The sequence below is a fragment of the Panthera uncia genome, assembly GCF_023721935.1.
Source record: "Panthera uncia isolate 11264 chromosome C1 unlocalized genomic scaffold, Puncia_PCG_1.0 HiC_scaffold_3, whole genome shotgun sequence".
NCBI classification, from domain to species: domain Eukaryota; kingdom Metazoa; phylum Chordata; class Mammalia; order Carnivora; family Felidae; genus Panthera; species Panthera uncia.
In genome coordinates, this window is record NW_026057584.1 from 36,971,827 (window position 1) to 36,979,356 (window position 7,530).

At 36.4% G+C, this 7,530-nt stretch overlaps 1 pseudogene; it reads right to left on the reverse strand.

Annotated features, from left to right (window-relative positions):
- Positions 1-5,891: 5,891 nt before the first annotated feature.
- On the reverse strand, positions 5,892-6,565 carry LOC125911376 (60S ribosomal protein L10-like; annotated as a pseudogene).
- Between the last annotated feature and the right edge of the window lie 965 nt (positions 6,566-7,530).

Here is a 7,530-nt window from a genome sequence, read left to right on the forward strand (position 1 = left end):
TTCTCCAGCTTCATGATATCCTTGAAAAACAATAGCATGGGTTGTTTGGTTACTGGTATTTACAATAGCTATAAGTACCAACAGCCTACCAGCCACTGGAGGGAAGAGAACATACTTCAAACTCCTTAACAACCCCATCCCCAGGGAACTGTCATGATTTGACTGGTCTGGGAGCTTACTGAAAAGCTCCATTCTCAAGACTGCTCTTGTTTAGCCTGTGAGAGCAGCTCTATCCCTAGGGTATTTGATGAAAACAATCAGCAGCAATTATATAACATCACAGCTCCTGAGGCAGCATTTCCAGCTGGGGATAACAAGCGTTGACCACAAAACTTGAAAGGAAAAACTGGGAAATGTGATATGCACAGAGAACTTTGAAAAACTCCTATATATTTCTGGGATTCTAGAAGGTCATACCCACATTTAGGAGATATGTGAATGCCCAGGATAGACTTGGGAAAACTCTCATCTTTCACAACTAACATGCATTGAGGCTATTCACAAGCAGGAAGTGAAGGCTAAGGGAGAGTTGTAAACTGCCTATAAAGTACTGAAGTCATGCCCTAACACACATACAGAGTTCCTCAGCAAAGGCTGAGAGACTTTCTGATTCAAGGCACTTAAAGAAATCTCTGTCCCATCCTTAGCTGACCACTAAGAAAATCAACCGGAGACTTCAGTGGCTGCACATGACAAAGACTACAGACCATAGAATCAGCTTAAGAAAGTCACTAAACAAACAAACAGCAACAACAAAAGGAAAGGGCAATAATCTGATTTCTAGAGTTGCCACATTATATTAAGTGTCTCATTTTTCACACAAAAAAAAGTATAAAACAGGCATACATACACACACACAGAAGCTTCAGGAAATTACAGCCCATGGATGGTGGGGGGTGGGGAGGGAGTCAGTAAAAACTACCCCTAACAAAACACAGGCATTGAACTTACAAGAAAAACACTTCAATCTGCTATCTTAAACTTAAAAAAAAAACCCTAAACCATGTCTAAAATACTAAAGGAAAGTGTGAAAACAATACCTTACCAAATAGGGAAGAAAAAGAAAAAAAATTATATAAAAATTCTGGAGTTGAAAATACAATAGCTGAAATGAAAAATTCACTAGAGGGACTCAACAATACATGAACTGACAGAAGAAAGAATCAAAACATTTTCATACAGGTTAAATAAGATTATTCAGCCTGCTGAACAGAAAAGAAAAAGGATAAAGAAAAATGAATAATGCTTCAGAAATCTGTGGGACACCATCAAATATACCAATGTATGCATAATGGGAGTCCCAGAAGGAAAAGGAGAGAAAGAGACAGAAAGAATACTTGGAGAAATAGTAAAAAAAAAAAAAAAATACCCAAATTTGATGAAAACTATTAATCTGCACATCCAAGGAGTTCAACAAACCCATGTAGAATTAAACTTAAAGAGATCCATACATACACACATTATACTCAAATTTCCAAAAAGACAAAAAGAGAATCCTGAAAGCAGCAAGAGAGAAGTTATTATAGACCAGGATTCTCAACAAGATCCACTGAGGCTAGAAAGAAATGGCATATTCAAAGTGCTGAAAGGAAAAAAACCCTGTCCACCAGTAATTCATATCTTCAAAACTACTATTCAAAAATGAGGGAGAAATTTTAAGACACTCTCAGATAAGCAAAAACTGAGAGAATAATTGCCAGTCAACTTACGGCCAACACCAACCCATCTTAGATTACTTACACCTCGTGACCTAATGATTGTCTTCTTGTTCCCATCGTTGCTCTTTTTATGCTAGACTTGAAACACTTACATCTGTCCTTTTATTCCAAATTGAAAATTGTACTATAGTCCTAAACTTGTTTAGAATATATATATACATAAATGGGAATTGATACACACTTATTAAATGTTACTGTAGCCAAGCAGCAGATTTAAAAGTACACTTTCTCCTATTTTGAACTGAAATATGGATATAATTCTGCTTGAGTCCAGAAGCATGCCCATAATGTAATTTATACTCTCTCCCTTAACATATTTATATATCTAGCAGGTAAGAATCAAGAGAGGTGGAAAGAGGGACTAATTACAACCATTTTCTAAAATTCACAGTGAACTTTGGTTACCTCCTAACAGTTGGTCAGTCTAGTGTACTTCAAAAAAAAATGTTCACTTTTTGAGAGCTCTGAGTACAGATTCTGCTCATCTTTAGTAAAGACGCTAAAAAAAAAAAAAGAAAGAAAAGAAAAGAAAGAAAAGAAAAAAGAAAACCCTCAAGCACTTGACTTGGAGTTCAGCACATCTGCTCACTGGGATGTGCTCAGCCTCAGTTTCATCATCAAAATATCCCCTCCTATTTAAATTATTTTCTGATATCCTGGGCAATTGGCCACTTCCTCCTCTGCAGTTCCACTTCTGCTTTTACTTTCTTTAAGGACTTAACACATTATACAATAATTATCTGCCCACATAGCTGCTACCATTAGACTCTGATCTCCTCCAAAATTGACACCTCTCATGGATCTCTGTATCCCTGACCTTCAACACAGTAACCAGAAAGGGCTCAGTGAATGTTGGCTTAATGAGTTATTTAAAATAGGTAACTAAATTTTAGTCATGAATTATAGGTATAAAAGCCTATAATGGAATAACTGGGGGTCCTTAACATGACAGTTTCTATCACCAGCTACTGGTTAATAATGTTCTCTTTGATAATCCATCAAAAAATCCGCTGATCATTCATGACTATTCATACAGATTACTACTCACGCATATGATGTGAGCATTTACTAGCCACATCTAGGGTACTTTACATATGCTTTATTTATTTGAATAAACATATGAAGCAGTACCCTGGAGAAACAATCAATGCTAACCTCAGCAATTTGATCACTCATGTAACTCTATGCCTGATCAGGTCCCCCACAAGTATTGCGAATAGGTGTAGATATGTCTGACTCTGAGGATGAATGCAGGTCTCCCAGGGAATGTAGTACATATTCTCAAGTAACTCTAAGCACCTGAGTTAATCACCTAATGATTCTAAACACATATACCTTACTACATAGCACAATACTTGGCACATGGTAGATTATCAATGTGTGCTATGTCAATTAATTAAATACAGTGGTCTTGATTTAAATAGTATAATTATCTCCTGAATTTTTATCTACATTTTCTCTGTTTCTATCCCTAGTCAAAGGCAGGTCCTCTCTTTCAGCACATCTTTTCAGTGAGAAAATAAATCCTTTTTCAGAATGACTTTCTATAGTTACTCCGCTTGAGATTAGTTCAGCTTCCATTGCCAGCACTTGATGTCTCAAATAGAAATCCTTTTAGTTTCCCATTTCAGAATTTGCACTGAAATAGTAACAAGCTTAATCTGATTACACAGAAATAGTATCTTTTCATTGGGCTCACAGCCATTCTGAGCTTTCTTGAATTCACTCCCAAGACTTTGCTAAATGATTTTTCGGCAAGACAATCAAAACTGCTGGTCTCCCAATTTTTCTCCAACTTTTTTCTTTTCTAAAATCATTAGTATTTATTTTTCTACAGTCAATTATTGTTTACATTTCTTTCCCTGAGACAGACTCCTTGGCCTAATGATCTGTCACAGGAATGTTACCTTCTCTTGGCCTACTTTTAAATACTATGGAATTACCTTTTTGTCTGTGGCCAAGTAGAATTCAGTATAATCAAGAAATTGGAAAGAGAAATGCTTCTTCACACTCCTGTTAATGATGGATCATTTGGAAATAATCATACCTGTTATATGAGAAAATTCTAAACATATTTGTCTATGCAACATCTTCTATGAAGTCATGTGGTAGAACATCAGTTTTTAATGTATTAGTTTGGACTGCTAGAACAAAATACTACAGGCTTGGTGGTTTAAGAAACAGACATTCCTCACAGTGCTGGGGGCTGGGAAGTCCAAGATCAAGGTTCCAGCAGATTCAGTTACAGGTGAGAGGTCTCTTCCTGGCTACATACAGCTGCCTTCTCACTGTGTCTTCACATGACAGAGAGAGAGGGAGAGCAAGCCCTCTGGTGTCTCTTCTTATAAGAGCTCTAATCTCATCATGAAGGAAGGCCCTTCCCTCCAGACCTATCTAAACCTAATTATCTCCCAAAGGTCCCATCTCCAAATACTGTTACACTGGAGGTTAGAACTTCAATATATGAATCTTGAGGGGACACAACGTGGTCCATAGATTAACATAGGCTTATAAAAAAGTTATGATTCAAACTCAGCAAACACATTATTCCTTTATTTATTCTTCCTTTCTAGTAAATATCTTTATATATAATTCTCAACAAAATTTTGATCAAAATTTCTGAAACAGTAAAATTTTGAAAATAATTGATAATGTGACTAACAACATTTGAGGGATTCATTTTGTTTTAAGGAATTCCTTTTATGAATTTTATAATTCACTGGGCTTTTGAGATATCGTTGTTGAAAAAATTATGAGTGGTTAAAATTAAGAGTGACAATACAAAATAAAATGAAGATATAGAAGAGTTGGAATTCTTTTTTTGCTGATGATGTACTGAAATTGGTACTCATTTATAAGAGCGAACAAGTTGGAAATACTAAAAATAAAAGTCCATCAACAGTAGAATGCATTAAAAAAATTGTGGTGTAGTCATACAATGGAATACTACACAGCAAGAAAAAGAATAAACTGATATCTAGCACATGAGTCTCAAAGATGTGATCAGTAAGCAAAAGCAGCTAGACAAATTCATTTATATGAATTTCAAAAACAGATAAAACTAATCACTGCTTATAAGCAGAATAGCCATCTTTGAGAGGGGCTACTGAGTGGGAGGAGGCATGAGGGAGTCTTCTGGGGCTAGAAGTGTCTATATCTTGATCTGGGTGATGGATACAGGAATATGTTGGATATTAAAATTCCTCAGGTATATATTTAAGATACATGTAGTTTATGGTAGATATATTATTCCTCAATACATATTAAAAATAATTTTAAAAGAGAATTTAAAAATATGATTAACAACCTGACCCGCACTTAGCCTAGCAAATGCCTAGACAATGATAAGCCCTATGTTCCTCAAAAGTAACTAACTGCTTTTTCCACTGACTTCTCCAAAAGATGCACTTCTGAAATTTCATACACACTGAAGCCAAATCATGACCTCAAGACTCTCTGGGAGTCTTTATCTAACTATGGAAATAATGCCCTTTTCTTACAAAATTAGATTTCTTCTTTGCCACTGAGTTTCTAAACTAAGTAACCCACTGTATAGCAATCTACACATAAAGTCTGTGTCCATATATAATTTAGATCATCCAAAACAGGATGTTTGACAGTAAAAAGGAATACTGTTAATAATTACTCAGGGATAACATTCTTAAACCAGGATTGTCTTAGGTGAACTAGATGTCTGGTCACATTTTGTACAGGTGGTAAAACTATAAAGAAAAGGAAAATATTATCACAAATTTCAGGACAGTGGTTAACCTGGATGAAGTGAAGTTGCCATGAGGTAGAAACACAGAGAATCTTCAAAATTTCTCTCTTAAACTAGATGTGTGTGTGTGTGTGTGTGTGTGTGTATACACATACACACATATACATATTTATTAATTTATAAAATTTTTAATATATACATATATATGTATATGCACAGTTATATATATATACATGTGTTCATCTGTTGCTTTTCAAACTACATATATGCACTTATATACCCTATAAAAATCATTAATAAATTTTTTAAATTATGATTAAAAGCAATAAAAAACCCCAAAATTAATGTAACAGGTACAGGTATTATGTTGACTTATGCTTGTCATTATGGTAAAGAGTTCAAGTCACTGATTATCGTTGGATATATCCTTTTTTTTTAACAGGAAATAGGATTTATCTGTGGGCATGAATAAGTGGGCAGTGCCAAGTTTCCCATGAGTGCAGGGCCTCCCATCTGTCCAGGAAGCCATCATGAGGGATGTATTTGACCCCAAAGTCATCTGGGATGAGCCACTTTTCAGCCGTCATGTCTTCAAATTCATCTACATTAAATTTAGTAAAGCCCCACTTCTTGGGGATGTGATTTTTCTGGCAGCCAGGGAACTTGCATTTGGCCCTATGTAGGGTCTCAACCACATGTTCTTTATTCTTCAGCTTGGTAAGGATGGACATAATGACTTGATCATTATGGACTCTAGCTACTGTGCCCTGGGGGTTTCTGAAGGCACCCCACATACCTGTCTGTATGGTCCCAGCAGGAGACGACATCTTGTTGATATGGATGACTTGGAAGGGGTGGAGGCGTGCTTGAATGTGAAAGCCATCTTTGCACAACTTTTCACCATGTACTTGTTGGCACAGAGGAAGCCTCCAGGGCTTCAAAACAGAGAGCTGTTCATATTCATCTGACACCATGTGGCCATGGTGTAAAAACTCATCACTTTTGCCTTCTTCCATTCCATATCAAAGATGTAGATCCTCACATCAGGTATATCTCTGCAGAAGTGAGACTTTGGATATGACTTGTTTGTACAATACCAGTAATACCAGACAGGGCAGTGACCCATGGCAACACCACAATCTGTGAGGGCCCGAAAGGAAAGAATTTGTTATATTCATATTTTTTGTAATGTCTTTGTCCAGGAAGTAATTCTTTAACACAAAAGCACCACTTCTTTGGACTATAATTAAAAAATAAGTTTTAATATTAAAGCAGGAATTGTTCTTTGCATACAAATATGAAGAAGCTTGGGTTTACATACTACAGATATGTTATAACACAGGCAGACACTCAATTAACATTGAAGAGTAGGATGTTGAGGTGCCTGGGTGGCTCAGCTGGTTGAGCCTCTGACTCTTGATTTCAGCTCAGGTCATGATCCCAGGGTCCTGGGATCAAGCTTCCACAATCAGCATGGAGCCTGCTTGAGATTCTCTCTCTCTCCTTCTGCCCCTCTCCCCTGCTCATGCTCTCTAAAATTAAATTAAATTAAGCTAAATTAATTTTTTAAATAGAATGTTGATTTTCCTCTTCTTATTCCATCCTTTTTCCTTGAAGATAGTGGCATGGCCAGGGGCCAAAAATGTGGCAGTGAGGATGTGGCAATGAGGTTGGGACATTGATTATATATACAAGGAGTTGAGCAAGTAAATACATGTATCAGTTATAATGGGAGTCAGGTTCTCAATGAAATACAAGGCAATGTTAGCTGCTAAGGTGGGAAGAACTCCTATTTTGGAGAATAGAAAAGAACTCTATTTTGGAGAATACAAAACCAAGCATACTGGAAGGTACAAATGTCACACGGTGTTCAGTGGCCATTTGAGGTTTGTTCTTTGAACTGGTTTCTTATTGCTGCTGTAACAAATTACATAGTAGCTTAACACAAATTTATTATCTTAAGTGCTAGAGGTCAAAACTCTGAAATGGGTTTCACTGGGCTAAAATCAACATGTCAGCAAGACCACACTCCTTCTGGAAGCTCTAGGAGAAAATCTATTTCCTTGCATTTTCCAGCTTCTAGAGGCTGCC